Source organism: Pseudonaja textilis, chromosome 14 (genome assembly GCF_049901715.1).
Source record: "Pseudonaja textilis isolate UNSWEBS1 chromosome 14, rPseTex1.2, whole genome shotgun sequence".
In the NCBI taxonomy this organism is placed as follows: Eukaryota; Metazoa; Chordata; class Lepidosauria; order Squamata; family Elapidae; genus Pseudonaja; species Pseudonaja textilis.
In genome coordinates, this window is record NC_142003.1 from 3,014,692 (window position 1) to 3,034,795 (window position 20,104).

The window sequence follows — 20,104 nt, forward strand, 5'->3', positions numbered from 1 at the left end:
AAAAAGTTTTCTAAGAGTTGCAGAATTCGGAGAGGTGGCTAAAAAGTGAATGACTATAAGAAGAAAAGGAAAGCCAGAATACTCTGTGTATGGGTGTGTTTGAGGGAGGTGTGAAATATGAAGTCCACAAATGAAGGTCCAATTAAATTGACTTACTGCTGAAAAGCCTATGCACAGGAATCTTATCAACTGACCGTCAGCACCTGCTAGGAGTTAAAGGTCCACAGAATAAAGGTCCAGAGAATTCGAAGAAGGTTGGACTTAGTTTGCTTGTGTCTACGTAGCGATTCTAGGGTGATTCCTCTTTTCACTCCACCCCCAGTTTCTGCTGGGTCAATAAAGAGATTGGAATCTTGATTCCAATAGTTTGGAAGATGCTTTAGTGCGAGGGCCTTCAAACTGGGCAAGTTTAAGACTTGTGGACTTCAACTCCCAGAATTCTTGAGCTAACATGGCTGGAGGAGGAATTCTGGGAGTCGAAGTCCACAAGTCTTAAAGCTACCATGTTTGAAGACCTCTGCTTTAGTGTCAGAAATGCCAGTATTCAGGGAAGTTGAAGGGGCCACGAAGGATGCTCCATGTGAAGTACCCAAATTAAATGTTGCTCCAGGACTATTATCCATCCAGGCTAGAGAGCCAGATTTTATTTATCTTATATTTATTATGAAATTTATACGCTGCCCATCTCCCCTAGAGCTGTGTCTCTGGGCGGCTTACGGCAAAGTAAAAACCACTAGATTAAACATTAAAACATCAAGACAACACTCAAGTTAACTTTTAAAGTACCAAAGACGGCCAAGGAAGGGAGCAAAATGCCCATGGGTGAAGATGGAGTCGTCTCTCCATGCATCAGCCACTTCCAGTGTGACATGCCCACATGGGGGTACCAGGCCGAGCCAGGCTTTAAGACCCCCGCAGAAGCCAAGAGGGTGGATGGATCTCAGCTTACATATTTCTTCTCAACCTCTTTTTCAAACCATACCAATTGTCAGCTGTGACCTCCTTTGGAAGCCCACCCTTCTCATCCTTGAATTATGTGTCGGGCAAAGAAATAATTCCTTCCATCTGACCCCCATCTCACCCCCCCACCTCCCCATTTAATTTCAGTGATGGACCTATTATACCGACCATACTATGCCTTGATGTTTTGCTTATTAATGTTCTCAGTTTAATTGATTTACGAAACAAGCTTTGGGCACGCCAGATGCCATGGCTCATCCGCAGTAAAAGCCGTAATTTAAAGTAAGTTAAATTTCTCCACCATGAAAAACGGCAGCAGGAGGAATGTTTAAATATCAATACCATAAAAGTAACAAATGACAGTCAAGAGAGACATACGGTATTTAACTGTTTTGAAAGTCTTTTTTTTTCTCCAAAAGCCAACTGAAGGGGAGGGGGCATTGGAAAGCAATTCTCCCAGTTGGGATGAGGGCTCAAGCCTTAAACTTGTTGTGTAGACACAAGAGGGCAAGGACTGACCCCTCTCACCCCTCGATCCTTAGCTGGCCTTTCCCAGGCCAAAACTGAGGGTCTGGAGAGATTCCTATATTATAGGCAGAGAACAATGAAGTAGCCAGGTTGAATTCTACATGTGTGGATCTGGTTGTTTGTGCCTTGGCAGGGATGCCAAAATCATGCAAGGGAATTGATGACTCACTACCACAACTAGAGTACACACTCTTTCTCCCTTGTCCTCAAGATCTTAAAACAGAGCATCTTAATGTTCCTTCTTCCTTTGTTAATTGAGAGTCAAAGGGCAGAAAACCAAGAATTGTTCCTAAACCATTTTGAGTTGGATCAACAATGACCTGAAGGTCAATGAACATTTTGATCTCTTTTCAATAAAGTGAATTACTTTTCAAGCTGTTAACAACACAACCTTGTAGACCTCTCTTCAAGCAGTTTATGTAAAAAAAACAACAACAACAGCAAGAGTCTAACTTGAGCAAATGACTAAAAGGCAAGTTTGAAATTGATTGCCGTCAATAATCTCTTTTGGCACCAGGTTGGCTTTTGCTACTCTGCTAATTGCTGGTGCCATTTCAGGCTTCGCTGTAAGGAAAGAGTGACATCTGGCAGATTATTGAGAAAGTAAATTTTCTCTCCCACAATTCACAATGTTAGGAGATGCACGTTTTTTTCTTCTTTTTTCTTCGTTAACATTTGGATGTCTTATTTTTCTCCCTTTCCATGCAGGCTTTTTTTTTTTTTTTTTAAATACAAAATATGATGGATGAAAGTTTTAAAAGTCTGTCCAACCAGTGGTTTTGAGGAGTCCATAAATAATATAGGCAATTGTTTAATGGAGATAAATAATCCCCCAAGCATTGCAAAGAAAAGAAACCATTGTCTTGCTGATAATATGAAGGAATAAAATTACATCCTTGGTTTGGTCGTATTGTAATTAATTTTTAATAAAAGGATATCACTTTGCCCTGAGTCTTCTTCTCAGGTCTGGCATCTATAATAAACAGTTCTTTCATCAAACATCTTTAGCAATTAATTTATTCTTTAATCCTTAAACACAAGCTTTTTAACAATAGGGCATTGTCCATATTGACTGCTTACCAGTTCATGAGATTCACCCCTGGGCTAACAATTTTCTCGTTGCGCTGCACTTCTACATATGGATTATGCCTCTGTAGATTTAATTATGCTAAATAAATATGTAGGTTATGATAAATACGTGCAAGGAAAAAAAAGTTTTTTTAAAAAATTCACATGCTTCCTCGTTGAATACGTCTCTGGTTTAAAAATGGACGTGGGCCTCCTACTTATATTTCTCTTCCCCTCCTGATGTCTAAGATGTCACAGAATTCGCTTTTGGTGAGCCAGGCAACAAGATGGCCTGTTAAAAAAATAGGAGAGTGGCCCTGAAAATAATCAAGTTATATTGTGGTTCATCAACACTTCATGCACAAACCCACTTGGGGAAAGAAAGAAAAAAACATTCTAAATGTTAATTAACAAACAAAGAAGCACCAGTACCCATTTCTATCCATAGGATGACAGCCAATAAAGGCACTGAGTTAAATCATAGCCTGAATTTTAAAAGTGGGAAATATTAAAGCAGTATATTCAGTGGAACTGCCTGGATATTACGTGGATTTGCTATTGAGGATGCAGAGTATGGATAAAAGTTGCATAAAATTGGGGAAGGCATATCCAAGATTGGAGGCACCCTAGCCCTGGCCTTAATGCTTCCATAAGAATGTCTACGGAGATTCTCAGTCACCCAGGTCATGGTTTTCCCAAAGGAGCTTTTTTCAGCTGGACTTTCTTGTTTCATTTTGAAGACGTTTCTCTTCTCATTCAAAAAGCTTCTTCAGCTCTGACTGGTTGGTGGGGAATGGAAGGATTTATATTCCTTGCAAACAGCTGGTCATTTGCGTCCTTTTAGAGGATCATTGAGGCCATTTGTGAGTTTATATGTATCCTCAGGGTCACCTGAGTAGTGCAAACACAGCCCCACAACACATGCCTTTCACCAGTTCCAAGAAGGCTCCACAACCATTTGCACTGCTCAGGTGACCCTCAGGACACAGATAAACCTCCAAGTGGCCTCAACATCCATCTAAAAGGATGCAAATGACCAGCTGTCTGCAAGGAGTATCAATCCTTCCGTTCCCCACCATCCAGTCAGAGCTGAAGAAGCTTCTTGGATGAGAAGCAAAACGCCTTCAAAGAAAAACCAGAAGGTCCAGTTGCTTCTTAGAAAAGCACTTTTGGGAGAGCTACCAGGATGGCATGATTTTGCAACACAGAATTCCAGGTGAGTCGGTTGCAGAGAAAGAAAGAAAAACAGAAGACCCCCCCCCTGATTCACTGAATCAAAGAGCTTTCACTCCTTGCTTCACTTTCATGGATTACTTTGACTAAAATGAAATTAATCCTTAAACTTGAAAGTCTTTTTCTCTCATCTAAGAAGAAACCATAGCAAAGAGAAGTGGTGAGAGGACTGGATATATTTTTTCCTGCAATGTTACACAGCTTTGATTCCCTCACCTAATATAATAGGTAGAGCAAAATCAGTCTTATGAGTTATGCCCTGCTTAAATCCATTTGTGGAATAATAACATTTCATTTCCACCCCCCACTTTCTTGATAACCTTTAAGGTTTCTTCCTGTCAAACAAAATTCTGGAGGAAAAAAAAAAATAACCTTCAGCAATTTGTTCTTTCTGTAGTTCACATCAGGCAGAGGAATATCTGCTTTATGCTCGAGCAATCCTTCAATATTCCTTTGTCACCCAGAAAGCTAATTTCAAGTAGCTGTACAAGTGTTTTGGAGCTAACCTGAATCTGTATGGATGATATCTGGTAAAATGTAATTCAAAACTGCTGTTCTCTTGACAAAGGAATTTTTCGTGCTGCCTCTGAACTTCAAAGGAGGCTAATATACATATACCTGAAGAAAAGAGAGCGAAGAGGAAATAAAATAAGTCCTTTGCTTAATTAATTTGAGATTTGGAAGGCAAAACTCAGGCCAACCCAGTGCGTGACTCATCCATCTGGCCTTGCTTAGATATGGGGTGATGTTCTCTTTGCAAAGTACTACGTACAATTGATCAGAGATCATGTTTTCAAGTGTTGAACACAAAAAGGAAGCTATTGTTCTTTATGTTGTGGAAAACGCAAAGTAGCTCCTATGCGTCCTTCAGATCGAGATGTTTGTGTTGTTTGTGAATTAGAATGGCACTGCTCCAAAAGAAGAGACTATTTGCAGCTCAGGGTTGACATGCGGGGTCCTTGGTGCGGTGCCCTCTGAGCTTGATGGTTTTTTTTGCAGATGTTTGGTTACCCAACCAGGTAATGTTATTGGCGTTAGAAGGGGGTGGGATTTGCAGAAAGCAGGAGGGAGGGGGTCAGGGGGAGGAAGAGGAGGACTGTGGGGTCCTTGGTGCTCTCTGAGCTTGGTGGTTTTCTTGCAGACATTTCATGATCTATCCAGGTAATATTATCAGTGCACTAATAATGTAACTCAGTTGAAACATCTGTTATTTATTAACAGATGCCACAGATTCTTTTGCATGAAACATTAATAGGTATTTTTTTTCTCTCCCAATTGTTTGCATCCAGACTATTATTACGTCATTAATTACGTTATTAAACCAACAAAAATGCTTTGAGGATGTTTTGCAAAGTGGACTTCAAGAAATTAGCATTTAAAAGTATGATTTGTAAATAGCATATACAGCATTTATATTGAATCTGGACATATTGCTTTCTTCCTGTACTGTAGAAGCCAACTGGTGCTCTTTTCTAACTCCTTTATTTATATCTGGCACATGGAATTAATCTTTCTCAATCTCTAATCACTTTTGTTATTGCATTCATTGAAAAGATTGGTTTCTGCTCTCTTGTTGCTGTGCTGGAATTGAGACATCGTGGTAAGAGTTTCTTGGGAGCCAAAGAAAGAAAATGCAAACTCGAATTTACCCGGAAATTATTAATTATTTTATAAAACATGACACACATCAATTAGACAGGCCATCTAGGGAATTCCGTTCTGAATTTTTTTTTAAAAAAACAACCCATAATTGCTGTATATGGGTATGTGTGAGTATACATATATTGTGCATTTGTGTGTGAGTGTGTGTGTTTGTGTGTGTGTGTGCTCCTCGTTGCTGGATCTTCTCAATGCAGTGAATGAAAAAAGAAGAAAAACGATGTACTAACGATAGTAGAATATTCACTAGTGGAAAACAAACAGAGAATTGGAAGTTTGAATTGCACTGACTCATTTTCAGGGTAGAAAGTACAATATGTGGTGGAATTCTAAAATGCAGATTGCCATTCCTCTGCCTAACAATGCCCTGTTCGTCCCGCAGTGCCATAGTTTTCTCGTCATTTTGCAGCAACCTTTTGGAGAATACACAGTTAGACCTCATTTCATCTCCACTGCTCTGGCGGTAGTTTATATGCTGCATGAGAGTTGCACGACCCAAAATTATCATGGATGGAAAGAGACGGGCCAAGAATGCAACGGCCGTAATAATAGCTTTGCCGGGGTCTATGGAAACTGGCTGGCTTAAACGAGGCATCATCTCCTATTATGGCTATCCAAGAGGCCCATCTTCTTTCTGCTGACATAAAACCCAGATTTTAATGAAAACTGACATTTGTAGATGCAGACAGCAGGATTATAAAAATAACAATAAAATTACTCCAGTTGCTAGACTCGCTACAAGGCTAACAATCCCAAGTAATGGATGGCATTTATTGTATTATCAAGCCAGAAATTTCATTAAAACTGAACCGTAATGCCCCACCGAGACTATTTTCTTAGTCTGTTAGATGACTAACCACAAAAAAAAAAAAAAAAAACGTAATCAAGAAGTTGTCAGTTTCTCCAAATGCCTCCCTATCTTAGCATATATAAACTGGAATTATTTGAAAGGCTCCTTGTGAGTTAGTCTTTTCTTTGGATCAAAAATCACATCCTGAGGTTTCCTCAAAGAAACAGAGAGTAGACAGGTTTAGTGAAAGACAAACATGTTGCCTGTCTTTATTTTAATGATGAGTGAAAAAAAAATCTGTAACTGTATTTGTGTTTATATAAAATAATGCAGAATGTAGAATCCGCCCTCACTCCATCAAAATGTTGAGACCATCTATATATCGGTGTAGTCGAACTGATGATAATTCCTGATGATCCTTTGACTTTCACCGAATCCCATCACCTTCTTGACTTGGCTGTACCAAAAGGCAGCTGGACTTTCTTGGGTATTTTTTCTTTGAACATGTTTTGCTTCTCATCTAAGAAGCTCCTTCAATTCTTCTTCATTCAGATACTTCCATTCCGTTCAGTTTTTCTCACCCAAGAAGCTTCTTCAGTTCTTGGATGAGAAGTGAAATGTTTTCAAGAAACAAAACCACAAGAAATTTCAGTTGCCTTTTGGAAAAGCATCTTTGGTGCAACCATGACCTGGATGATATAGCATCTCCATCGATGTTTGACTTGGCTTTACTTAAGTCATTTCCACTTTCCTTGCTTTATTTTTAAAGCATTGCATAACCGCTGTTCCTAGAGGAAAACCTGTCAGGTGTGAAACACCAGGTCTACCTTGAAGGTTCCATTAAACTGATTTATTGCTGAAAGCCTATGGCCAGGAATCTTCTCAGCTGATGGTCAACATCTTCTTAGAGTTAGATAAGGACTAATGGCACTCAAAAGGATCTGGACTTAGTTTGCTGGTGACTTTGTAAGGATTCTAGGCCGATCCCTCTTTTCATTCCACCCCCAGGTTTTGCCAGTCCTTCTCCTAGAACCACTTCTACAAAATGAATTGCCCATATCTTATTTACCTGCTCAATGCAGCCTTCAAATGTCTCCCATTAATTTCTTCAGGATGCGGGCAGGCAGATGTTTCTGAGGCCTTCAGAGCCTCTGTAATGCCTTCCACATAGCGACGACGGAAGTTATGTGTGTCCCGTTGACGAATGGAGGTCATTTCCCCTATGTCATCTACGTACAAATCATTTTAAATCAAATCCATTATAAAAACGTCACTCCCTTTTTTCTTCACATGTCCATTATTTCTCAGTAAAGAAGGTCTTCGCCATCCCACAAGATGGAAGCATTTGATGTCAGCTAAAAATTCCCATTAAGAAAAAGAGGGTGCCAAGTCACCAAGACGGCTGTTTTTATTTTCCCCTCTAATTGAACATATGTATACACTTTTTTCTTTGGGCAACCTCTTAAGACATTAAACATACAGAAGGGGAGGGGTTGTGTAATATTAATCACATAATTAATAATTAATAATATTCCCTAGGCGACAGTTGCAGCATCACTATGAGAATTTCAACAGAAGAAAATGCTTAGCATTATCAAAGAAAATTGTAGTTCCCTTCTAGAGTTCTATCGCATGGATAAATTCCCAGGGTTTATTGCATGATCGGAATTAATATTTTACAGGAGACGTACATGCTGTTGGTTGCTAGAACTTCTCAAGCGATGAGCTCTCGGAGAAAAGCATATAGGGACCAAATTTTGTTTCTGAGCAGCCCACTGAATAACAGAAAATACATCTACTTCATGGCCCAATGAAGATGGGGAAACCCTAAAATTGTAATCATTCCCCATTTCCTACATTTTCAAACTGCTTGGAGGGTAGCGCCAGTATTTTATACCCATGGCGAGAAAAAATGAATTAAGCAATTTGGTTTAGTCTACGTATCTAGAAGCACGGAATCCCATTTCCTTTCCTTTCCCAAATATTATGGACAAGGTGAGTCTACCTTGACTGGTCCTTAAAAATCCTCGAAGAAGGGAATTGCTGTACAAGATTTAGTTATGACGAAACAACATCTAATGATAGTAGAATAAAACAAAATGGTAGTTGATTCTAAGGCAGTGTTTCTCAACGTTGGTGGCTTTCAGCATGAATTCTGGGAGTTGAAGTCCACCCATCTTAAAGCCACCAAGGTTGAAAAACACTGTTCCAAGGCATCAACCAACTTGCTTTCCCCCAACGTTCATTAGATGTTCCCGCTGGAAGAGGTTCCTCAAATTGAGGTTAACTTCTGCTTCAAGTAAGATGGCAGGTAATGATGGTTTAGCCATTCTCCAGACACAATCTTGTTTCTCATGTGGGGCCCTCAAGATTTTAAATATACCTAGAAAAGCAGAAAGAATGAAAAGCAGGGTGGCTTTTCAAAAACCGTGACTCGGGCCCTGGCCGGTTTACCTTGAGTATAACAACAAGTGACATTTTCAGAGCTATTGCATCAGATAATTAGTAGTGGGTGATTTCAATTGCAAATAATATTTTCTAGGTGATCAGAGAGGTTAAATGGAATCTTTTAGAGGTAGATGAAAGGCTTTAGAAAAATGACAAAACACACGGATTATAAATCAAGGGCAGAAATTCAGATGTTGATTTTTTTTTTATTCCCTTCCTGGAGTTTACTGACTTTCTGTCTTGAAAACCTTGATATACCAGCTTGGGTCTTCATTTCCCAAGGAGAGGGCCATCTCTCTTGTTGGGTTTTCCCCCCTACTTACTGAGTTTTTGGCCATGGAATACAAAATAAATTGCTTATTTAGGCACAGGTTGCTTGTGGCTGCCAAGATCCTGACAGAAAGTAAAGATGGATTATCTCCAGGTTTAAGAGAAATGTGCAAAAAAAATGTAATCTCTCTGAATCAAAGCATATGCATATATATTTTTTGTCTGTTTGTTATAGAAACTTTCATTTCACAGCAAGTGAGTGAGCAAGACTCATACATCTTTGTAGAGACATTGATATTGATACGTTCCTTGGAAATACAAAACTTGAATTCGTCTGGTGTCATATTTGGTTGTCGGCATTGACTGTGCCGTGCTTGGGGGGTGGGGGTGGAAGTGAGCAACCTCCTAAAAGAAATCCACGAGACAATAGCCATTCTTGTCTATTAGTTTTAGATAATTAATTGGCCCCAACCACATCGAGTTAGGATTGCTGATGTATTTTGATCAATGAAACAATCTCAACTAAAAATCAAATGGCTTCCAAGGAGAAATCATGTTAATAGACATGGGACAATTTACTAGTAAATTAACCAGGTGCCCAACTCTAAGGAAGTTGTGTATAGCCACAACTGCCTCTCTTCAGCTATAAAGCTGATCAAGTTCTTAGTTACACAATAGAGCTGGGAGGGACCTTAGAGGTCTTCTATTCTAACCCCCTGCTCAAGCGGGAGACACTCTATCATTCCAAGACAAATGGCTGTCCAATCTCTTCCTAAAAACCTCCAGTGATGAAGCACCCATAACTTCTGGTGGCAAGTCGTTCCACTGATTAATTGTTCTCACTGTCAGGGAGTTTTCTCCTTAGTTTTAGGTCATTCTTGCTTCGTTTCCATCCGTTGCTTCTTGTTTTGCCTTCAGGGGCTTTGGAAAATAAGTTGACCTTCCTCTTGTTTGCAGCAAATTGCTCAAATACTGGAACAAAGTAGTTATTGTTTCTTGGACAATCAGTGATTATTTATCTTAACTGATATGACTCGCCTGCCTTCCTGATTGGTTTCCGAGGAAGTTTCTGGCAGGGTCCACACAAGGGCAGGATGACCAGAAATTCTTCCAGAACTTTGCAGAAAGTTGTTCGGATCCAATTAGCCTCCCTCCAAAATTGAGGTACGATGGTATTTTTTTCCCTAATCGCACCATCACGCCGATTCTGCGATCTTGCAAATGATTCATGACGACATTTAGCAGGTGATATTTTGGGTACTGTCTGCGGTCATATAGCCCAGAGGCATCAAACTCAAGTGCTGAATCCGCGGGGCCGGCCTGGAAACAGGAAACGACTGGCCCGCGGTTCCTCTGCCAGTGAAAACGGAGCGTGTGTGTGTGTGTGTGTGTGTGTGCTAAAAACAAAACAAAAGGAGAAATTTTCTTCCCCTTTTGCATTTGAGCGTGCAAGAAGGGACAGGAAAGGAGACAGGGAAAGAGGAAAGGCAAAGAAAAAGAAGGGAAGAGGGCAAGAGAGCAAGGAAGGAAAAAGAAGGAAGGAAGAAGAAAGGAGAAGGGAGAGGGAAGAAAAAGGAAGAAAAGGAAGGAAGGAAGATTATAATGAGAGGGAGGGAGCATCTCAGGGAAGTCCTGCCTTAGCAATTGGTCACCACAGGTGCCCCCCACATGAGTCCTGTGTCATGGCCACCATGGCCACCCCCACCCCCAGCCATCTCCCCCCACCCGGCCTTGATGCGTCCCTCAATAAAATCGAGTTTGACACTCTGATATAACCCATCAGTTGACGAGAACTCCAGAAGGAGTACTCCATCAGCAGCGGTGCTTTCTCTGAAAGCAAAGGATCAATGACCCTGCATAAATACATTGGCTTCCAATTGCTAATGCAAAGAGACGTATTAAAATGCTCTTTTTACGCATTTAATTTAGTCATCCTTTTGTGATGTTGGAAGCGGAAGGCCTTGAAGAGTACAAAATGCAAATGAGAATCACTGAGTCGGAAAGTAATCTAAAAACTAAAACTAGAATAAGAACAAAACAACGGGTTAGGTATAAGGAAGGAAATAAATAGTTTCATTGGATCATTGAGAGAAACAGAAATATTTGCACTTGCGAAACTAATGCCAGGAGTGTTCAGGATCTCTTGTGTAGGGTTTTACCCTACCTAGGCAATTCCTGTTTGAGTGTAATGCAAATTTCACTTTGGTTGAAAAGAACCTGGACAATTTATTTTCGTTATAGGTAGTATAATGACCGATAAGCTATCATCACAATCAAAAGGCAGGACTACTAGTTTTTCAGTGATTATTTTAAAATATCTATCTGTGTAACCTTTTTTTTTTTAAAAAAAGAATGCATACTTGCAAAAGTGCATGGATCTTGAACGCCTGTGCACACTTAGATCTGCAGGATGTATGAGATTGTATACATTCAAAAATGTTTGAAATCATATGTCATCAAGTAATATGTTTTACATGAGTGTAAAATGACTCCGCTGTTGTAAACAAATGTGAGAAACTAGCAGTTAATTGTGGTTTTCTTTATGCTGAAGATTTAGTGTAGATGTGTAGCCCCACTGGGAGCGCATGTGTTACATAACTGTATTTTTAAAAGCATGATTTAAAGCCTTCCTTAAAATTCAAGAATGATGTAACACCCAGTTATTTGTTCTGGAAACATAGAAAAAAAAAACCCCACAATAACGAGTCAGTCTTTGTGTTTGATATTGTGCTATTGGCTGGCGATTCATTTCACTTTCTCATTAATAATCTTGAAAGCGTTTTGGGTGCTTTACAGCTTCTTGTTAAGAGTATTTGCACCTGCCTTAGACCTCAATCTATCTGCAAGCTCAGAACTAATCTGTGGTAGATATTAGATTTGTCATAAGCAGTTACTTTAATGGGCCAATATTTTCAAAATATTAATCCCCAGTGAACTGCAATTTAGATTAGTAATCTTTGTGATGAGAACACTTGCCAGTTATATTTTTAATAACAGCCTCCCAAATGAAGGCAGATTAACCTGCGGTGAAAGTTATACGATCTATAGGCGGGTTACGACTGATGCACTAAACCTTCGTACACGCAGCCCTCGCTACTTCAGATGGGCTTAGGAGGAACGCGGTGGGCTGGAGAGTCCCATTTTAGACTCTTTAGCATCTTAGGTTGTGATCCACAGAATATTTAATTTGATGTGTTTTGAAATTAATTTTTAGGAGCTCAGGGATGCATTTAAAACACCGCTACTTAGCACATGATTATATGCATGCCCTAATTCCTGGATGTGCCTAATATATTTTCCTGCCCAGGGCAAAGAACATGGCACTTATCCAGTTTTATATATGCACTCAAGATCTATAGGCATGGGGAGGAGGAGGCTGGAGGATTGTGTGTGTGCCTGTATGTGTCTATTCTGGCAATGTTCTTTCATAGTGTCAGACCTGCCCCAACTTAGACATTTAGGAAAGAAAGACCCTCGACTCCACTGAATTGAAACGATAGGTTCTTTTACTAAAGTTAAATGGTTGCAGCAAAAGTGAAGCTAGATCTTGAATGCTCCCCCACAAAGCTTACACTTTTCCCCCTTTCTCTGGCCCTCCTCCCTTGACCAGTCCATCAGTGTCCAAAGGGATGCCTTTTTGATGTTTTGAGAATGGCTCACATGTTTGGCGCCTCTCACTATAGTTTTGCATTCGGCTCCCAGGCCAAGTGTCCTCGGAGGATGGTTTATTCCTTTTTGGCACCTCTGGTTCTTGTCAATGTGTCTTCAGCAGGGGCATCCAATTTTGGAACTTTTAGACCTGTGGACATCAACTCCATGTTGGCTGGAGAATTCTGGGAGTTGACGTCCACAGATCTTAAAGTTGCCAAGGTTCGACATCCTTGTTCTACAGGGATGAAACTCAGAACTACACCCTCCACCCAAGAAAAGCCAGTGAGATGACTTCGGCTGCCTCATTTTACCAAACTTGTAGGGCTGTACCTTTGTAGAGTGGACGGATTATTTCTATCAATCAGTGTAGTAATCTGGGGCTTACCCCAAAACTGGAGATTGAGGTTGCAGATCTATGAGCGTTGCACCTTGTTTCTTGAGAAAGCAAAAGACAATCACCAGGGGAACATTTCCATTAGAAAAAACAGAAATTGTTCAGGAAAGATTATGGATTAAATGATCTCTATACTTTAAAAGGTCATTTATCATTTTCAGGCTGGATACAAAGGTGAACAGAAGTGAATCCCCCAGAAAAAAATGGGATGAATATCAGATTAAGAAAATCCAATGGAGACTTTGACCTCTGCGAATGCAGAAGTCTGGAACAGACTCCCATGGTTTTAGTGAGTCAGTCTGAGCAGGACTTCAGAATTAGACGAGTCCTCTCTTTATCTTTTGATTACATCGGGAGGTTTATAAACCAGATTTTCTTTTTCCCAAAGATGTCCTGACTAATAATCCAGGCTGACATTTGGGCTTGATTAGAATTTTCAAGAGACAAATTATCCAATACAATGTAGTGGTGCAGATAGGGGTGAAGGAGTATGGGTTTTTCTAAAATAAATAAATAAATAAAATTCTTGCAATTTTTACATGTATGAACTTGGACTTCTACTGGAAACATCTGGTAGAATATTTCTATGTTTGAAACGGTTTCTGTTCTTGAGAACATCCCTGCAAAAAGCTATACTTTCAGGAATCATTTCTATAGTATCCAACTAGAGAAATGCACTCAAACACTGGAAGCTTTCAAGAAGAGATTGGACTGCCGTTTGTCAGAAATGGTGTAGAGTGTCCTGCTTCGGCATGGGGTTAGGCTAGATGACCTACAAGGTCTTTCCAACTCTGTTAATCTAAAAGTGATCTGAAGCAGGGGTCTCCAACCTTGGCAACTTCAAGACTTGTGGACCTCAATTCCCAGAATTTCTCAGCCAGTTGGAGACCTTTGATCTAAAGCTAAGATCCTCGGTGAAAGATGCTTAGCCGCTTTTTACAGGGTAGAGAATCATGTTTTCCTTGTAAAAGCAATGGAAGAGGAATGAGAAAAAGTCGGATGAGAAGTTTGTTGGGGTAATCCAAAGTATTTCCTAGGGATTGATTTATAAAACAGCCCAAAGAAATTAAAGGCTTTAATCACCAAGGAACAAGCTTCAGATAGCCCACGGAATAATTTTTCTGTCTGTAGTTGACACAAACGAAAGTAGGGGGGAAAATGGAGAAATAGTTCAGAGGGTATAATTGTCTTACCTGATTACCAAATTAGAAGAGTTTGTATTTATTTATTTGCAAGTAAAGTGAAAATGGCTCTGCTAGGGCTGAATGCACACTTTCATTAGCATTCTTTCATAACAGAAGGATCAAAATAGGGGTTTGATGAAAAAGGTCCAGGAAGGTTGTCAGAGCATATTCATGAACTGGAAGAGAGCTTAGTTGGTTGGTCAGCCAATGAGAACTGAATTGAGGCTGAAACTTAAACAGAGAATCTAGGCGTGGTTTATCTCTGTTCTGTGCTCAGCTCTAAAGTGAAAGAGAAACTGACTTGCTTGCTTGCCTGCTGAACTAAAGTGAAACTGGTGTCTGTTTCTGAGCTCCTGGGTGGCTGTTCTGCTCTGGACCTGTAACATGTCTGCTTCTGTTTGAGTTTGCTCGATGTTGGGAAAAAATCTACAACTGGTATTGTAAAATTTACTTTATGTGTTTATAAAGAAGTTAAACGAAGCCTCAGCCATCTATCTGTCTTTACTTTTCTGGCACTGAACAAAGGTCAGAGGGATGGATGAACAGTTCAGATTTGCGCCGCCTTCCCACCGCATCTCTGTAACGCAAGTTAAAACATAGCATGCCTGGATAGACCTCAGCTTATGTATTTAGCCACTGTTCAAACTTACAATGTCACTGAGAAAAGTCATTTACATCTGGTCCTCACACTTACGGCTGTCGTGTTCACACAGTCATATGATTAAAATTTGGGCGCTTGGCAGCCCACGTGTATTTACAGCTGTTGTTGCATCCTGGGGTCAGGGGATTGTCATTTGCACACACACCCAAATGTCTCAGATGAACACATTTTGGTCCCATTGCTATGATTTAACCATTTTGATACCCCCACAAATCAATTCCCTATCAATGTGGAAGCTGGAGTTATTGAACAAACGTACAATTTACTTAATCATTGCAGCGATTTGTTTAAAAATCGTGGCCAAAAAAGGGGTTGTAAAATCGGGTGCGGGTCACTTAACAACCGCCTTGCTTAGCAATGGAATTTCTTGTCCTAAATGTGGCTGTAACTCGAAGACAAGCTGCCTTTAAATTGATTTTTCTTAGGAGCCATCGGTCCCAGGTACCTCAGCAGACCAGTGAAAATGGAGATAGCTCCATGGTTATGCACATTTCTTTGACTTATAGTTTCCTAAGTTGGTTAAAGTTTTTAATAGCAATCACTGTTTATTATACAGTACTTTTTTTTTAAGCCTTGTTCTCGCTGACCTGAGTCACTTGTTTATGAGATTGGCAGCTTTGTCAAAAGGACAGATCAATAAATAAAAAGTCTTCGTCCAAAGACAGAACTACCAATGATAGAGCCTGGCTTGAATCATGAAATATTTGTGTGCATGTGTTGGGAGGTGGGAATAAGCGCATTATATTTAGGTTCACTTTATGAAGCATTAAGCGCGCGCTCGAGAGAGAGAGAGAGACATTAAAGTCAAATAATATGACTCATGCATACATACATTTAGCTTCTAACTTTGTACATCCATTTCTTATGGGCAGCAATCACGCACTAGCAGCATTTACACAATTTAAAATTCATTTAATCGGTCCGGTAAATTTATAATTCATAGGCGAAAATCCACACATATTTTATTTTTTCACAGGGTCAAATTCATCTGAAAGCTTGCTGGTTGATGCTTGTCAAGATGGGTCTTGTTTTGTAATGGGGTTTATGCTTCGAGAATGGATCAGCTCACTCATGCAGTCTATTTTCTTTCTTTCTTTCTTTCTTTCTTCTTTTCCTTTACATATTATGTTGGAAGTTAAGAGTTTGCTTCAGTTTTGCTAGCTGACAGTTGCAGTCATGTCTGACATTTGCTGTTGCACTATCCGCTTTTTAATGGGCATATGTGAACAAAACAAATTCCTTTTGGTTTGAGGCTCTCGGATTATTTATTTTATAATTAACTGTGGTATTAATTTAAGGTCACCAATGCTCTAGATAATATAAGAGGAAGGTAAAGGGAGAAGTCCAAACACGGGACTTGGTCCTTTGGTGGATGGCAAAGGATCATGGCTGGTGACGGGGAACGCAGAAAGATGGAAGAAATATTGAATATTGAAGAAGATAATGTAAAGTTTGCTCTCATTTCCCTGTTAGTTGGAGAATACCCCAACTAAAGAACAGGCAAACAAGCTAACATTAAACAGCCCAACCAAGGAACCACTGAGACCACTCCAATGAACAGGGCAAGGGACTAGAATATCAAATGAGAGTAAACCCCACTTTCTATTAGTACTGATGATGTTACTTAGTTGGGTCACCAAACATCTACAAGAAAACAGCCAAGCTCAGAGGACACCCAGGCCTCCACAGAGGCATTGATATCATCCAGTTTAGCCAGAAGTACACCTAGCTTATACAAGCTCCACCCAAAATTAACTCAGGAGGTGCATCCTTTATTTTGTATTTAATTGACCCGCTAACCTGCTCTATGTTCCTGTCCAAGATTGGTGGAAACTTAATCTAATTTTGATATGGTCTACCCTTACCCTTTGTCATGTCACTTTTGATTTAAAACGACAACAACCATAATTCATGCAATGCCCTTTTCATCTCAGGATGTGGGCTGAGCATGTTTGCTTAACAGAGAGGCAAACATCATATCCCCGTGGACATTTGCTTATGATTTATATCATTTTGAGGGCTAATTGTGTCAAACCTTTCCTTCTCCTCTCCCTCTCCAAGCCTTACACCCATTTGCAAACGTGTTATAATTTTTTTTGGCGTTGACGGCCGAGCGTATTTATCTGCCCAAACGAGTCACTGGTGGATCCAACTCTCTGCAAAGTTCAGAATAAATGCCCAAAACCTCGGGTGAGTTATAGGTTCCTTGCAATAACTGGAAGGAAATATAATCAAGTAACCTCAGTATTATTCAGCTGCAGTGGTACCTTTTTATTGTTTGCTAATGAACAGTAAACAAACTTGTCACCCGCCATTGATTCTGGGGAAATGTGCTGCATAATTTATTCCAATAAACATTATCATCCCTACCAAAGGAATGTGTCTCTTGATAATACCAGGGTTATTAAATACTGTTGAACAAAACCTTCGGTGTAATGAGACTGAAACTGTCGGGCATCAGGAAAGCAAACTTCCGGGGCATCCGAGAGTGAAAGCTGTCTCATCAGCGTTGGCTTTACATCACCGGTGACACCTCATTAAGAGTTCGCTATCCAGGTTTCAGGACTAATTTGAAATACGGTTTAATACATTTCAACCGGGAAGGCTGAATAAATAACAGATTGCGCCCTTGCTTCCGATTAGCACAGCTTCAGGTGGGTGGGTTTCCCCACTCCCCTGTTTTTTTTTTCTTTTCTTTCCAACGATTGACCCGCACAAAAGAATTCCTTTGAAAATAGTTGAGGAGATCAGGTGTCACAAAGATGGCTTGACGTATAGGTAGCCCCAGACTTACTAGCAGAAGTGGTGCTCAGCCGGTTGTGGAGAACCGGTAGTGGAAATTTTGAGTCGTTCGGAGAACCGGCCCATCCCACCTCCGACTGGTCCCGCCAAACCCACTGATTCTCTGCCTCCCATTGAGTCCCAGCTGATTGGCTGGGTCTTCTTTGGTTGCCCTGCACAGGAGAACGGAGCTGGAAAGCAGGTTAGCGGGGTGCGGAGGGAAATGGAGATTTTGCAGGATATCCTTCCCCTGCCACGCCCACCAAGCCACGCCCACAGAACCGGTAGTAATTTTTTTTTGAATCCGATCCACATCGAGACCCAAATTTCTGTTGCAGACGTGAATTTTGCCATGTTTTACGACCTTTCTTGCCACAGTTGTTAAGTGAATCACCGCAGATGTCAAGTTAGTTACATGGTTGGTAAGTGAATCCGGCTTCCCTACGGACTTTGCTCATCAGAAGGTCATAAAATGGGATCACATGACACACACACACACACACACACACACACACACACACACCTGGGGACACTGCAACCATCGTAAGAATGAACTGGCTGCCAAGCATGTGAATTTTGATCACGGGGCCACGGGGATGTTGCAACAGTCATAAGTGTGAAAAACGGTCATAAGTCCCTTTCTTCAGGGCCATTGTAACTTTGAGCAGTGATGAATTGTTATAAGTCAAGGACTAACTGCATTAGGTTTGCATCTTGAAAACCTAGCATGATGCTCCATTTAGAGCCAAAAAGCTCTTTTAAATAGTGGTAGATACCAGCATCCTTAGGGTAGAAGATAACCTCATTTATCATATAATATTAGGTCCTTATTCATTCATTCCTTTACCAAGATGTCCGTCTATCTCACCCATTCCACATTCAAGATTAAGCTGTTCTTAATAATATAAAGCTTTATCAAAGAACTTGGGCTGGCAATATTTCTGTTGCCTGTTTCAGACAGATTCATCACATAAGTTGCTGTGAAGATTTCCAGATTGGATATTGTACTCACCGTGTAATACGGGGGGAATATAGAGATATTGCTTCAGCTAGCACAGCTTAAAATACAATAGGGGCCATTTTGATGCCATTCAGGGATGGTCTTGCATATGTTCACCGATCAATAAAAGTATGAATTACCACAAGATCACAATCACTTTAGGACGTCTTGCAACAATAAAACCCCGAAGAGTTATTTGGAATTCTTAAGAATGGCCATCTAGTCTATCATTACTAGATTTCCACAAAGGGGAAAAAAAAAATACAATGTTGTGTGGAGATGAATAATATGAAGCTGTTTTTGAGAAAGAATGTTGCTCACTGTGCGGCGTTATTTGGAGGATAGGAAGAAGAGGGAGATGAACTGAAGGCCAAAATAATGATAACCAACATCCGTTGAAATCCTTTAACATTTGAGAGTTGATGCCGTTTGGGGAGATATATTAGTAATTTCAACGTGTGGTATGGACGTGTTGATAGGAAGGGTTATGCAGACTGCACTTTAGCTGTCATTTGAAATATTGGGCTTCACGGTGACGAAATGAAGGTTGCCAATTAAAAATACCTACACGAAGGAGAAAACTCTGCAAATATTTAACATCCATTAAAGCAAATGCCAAAAATGAACTATGAGCAATTGTATTAGGTAAATTTGTGGACAAAAATATGCACCTTTAGAGAACCCAAGGGCATGCAAATTTTAATGCAAATATTATCCTCCTCCCCACTTTCAAAAATTTGACTGAGCAGATTTTGTGATGGCATGTACTATGGAGGTGGACCCCCCCAGGAGGGAAGGCGTGGATACCAGAGGAGTAAGGCAACTTAGTCCTGAGGTTATGTGTGAGAGAAAGAGGGTGAAGACAGCCAATAGTTCCCGGAGTATATTGTAGATAAGAATAGTAGAGACTTCAGTGTCTGGCAAGACTCTTTCTATAGGTGCAAAACAACGAAGAACCAAGCTTGGAAAATTCACCACGTGTCATTCTTGAGACAGATTTGCACAGTGGAAATGTTTGGCCCCAAATGCATCACTTTGAGCTTCTGTTGTTGATGGCCTTTCAGCATCTTTTTGTGCCAGGTCGTCTGCTATATTTGTGCCTTTTTTTAAAAAATCCCCCTACCCTTTTTAAACAAACACAGCCTTGCTTGAAGCGCCCCTGCTTGTAGAAAAGTTATGGTGGGGGAATGCAGCAGAATAACTGTGATTAAGGTGATTAAAACTATATACAGAAGTACATAATTAACCTTTGTCCCAGCTGTCACGAGGAGCTGATGCATTGGGCCGACAGTGTATCTGTCTCTGGCAGCTGGCAGATGTTACAGGACCATTTGCCCCCCAAGAATTTCAATCACTTGAGATAAAGAGCTCCCGGAGAAGGTGTGGGAAGGGTTGAGAGAGAAGGGGGATGAAGGCAGAATTAACTCTCTCAGTGACTTTACAAGATAATTCCAGCTACTCTTTGGCTTCTCTGGAA

At 40.4% G+C, this 20,104-nt stretch overlaps 1 protein-coding gene and 1 pseudogene across 2 annotated transcripts in view; both read left to right on the plus strand.

Annotated features, from left to right (window-relative positions):
* The window catches only part of SDK1 (sidekick cell adhesion molecule 1), a 367,483-nt gene that overhangs the window by 149,310 nt on the left and 198,069 nt on the right, over positions 1-20,104 (plus strand). The gene's annotated exons all lie outside the window — the stretch shown is intronic.
* LOC113439021 (small nucleolar RNA U3) lies at positions 13,629-13,815 on the plus strand (annotated as a pseudogene).